Source organism: Penaeus japonicus, unplaced genomic scaffold (genome assembly GCF_977035675.1).
Source record: "Penaeus japonicus unplaced genomic scaffold, GWHDUDI00000001_assembly GWHDUDI00000030, whole genome shotgun sequence".
Taxonomy (NCBI): domain Eukaryota; kingdom Metazoa; phylum Arthropoda; class Malacostraca; order Decapoda; family Penaeidae; genus Penaeus; species Penaeus japonicus.
This window is the reverse complement of record NW_028234432.1, coordinates 15,512,199-15,513,339: the sequence shown is the minus strand read 5'-3', so window position 1 is coordinate 15,513,339 and position 1,141 is coordinate 15,512,199.

The window sequence follows — 1,141 nt, the reverse complement described above, 5'->3', positions numbered from 1 at the left end:
CCCTTCCAGCCACGATTCTCTCCTGACCCTGAGAGTCTAATGCTCATATTCGCCCTGTCCCTGCATGTTCCTTTCCTCCCACGTAGTCTAGGAAAGCGAGGGAAAGAAAGACTTGTGCGTGAGGTATCCATCACTGGAGAGGCCAGCGAGAATCTCATCACCACTCTGAGATTCACAAGTGAAACATTCGTCATAAGGGAAAAAAGATTCATCATCGGAGAAAGATTTGCCATCATAATCAATATGAGACTCATGAAAAGGTAGAGAGAATATCTCGTCATCGCCGAAGCTCAAGACCTTCACGAGACCCATGACACATCACCAGCACGAGCCTTGTCCCAGGTAAGCGACACTCGCTATGGAACATCCACTTGAACGTCGCTGGGATGTGGCGACACAAAGTCTGAAACACAAAGTTCAAAAGCAGTTTGTGCCACACCTGCAGGGGACACGACTTCCGGCCCGACGCTCGCCATGCAGAAGAAACAACGCGATTCAGCCGCGTTTTCGCAAGGGCCGCCACGACCCCCGTCGACGCGTGGAATGCCGAGCGTCGTGTTTGAAAGAGTGTGTAAGCTGAGGATCTCTCTCGAGAACGCGCTGACTGCGGGTGCGATTCCCAGCGATCCCTGATCTATAGATGGATGTGCAGCCTTTTGTTAGATTTCGATTTGACTCGTTTTACTGCTGATGATGTTTACATTCGGTTTACAACAGGGGTGAAATGATGTATCTATTTCAAGTGTGGATAAGTGGAGGGGTTGGCTTGGTTAACGGACCCCTTGACACACCTCTTAGCGAGAAAGAGAGATAAAGAAAGAGGAGGGAGGCGGGAGGGACACACACACACACACACACACACACACACACACACACACACACACACACAGGCACACACACACACACACACACACACACACACACACACACACACACACACACACACACACACACGCGCACGCACGCACTCACACACACACATACATAGAGAAAGAGTGAGAGAGAGAGAGAGAGAGAGAGAGAGAGAGAGAGAGAGAGAGAGAGAGAGAGAGAGAGAGAGAGAGAGAGAGAGAGAGTGGGGGGGAGGGGGGGGATTCAACACACGAAACAAAGGACGGCGGCCGAGCGCACAAACCCGACC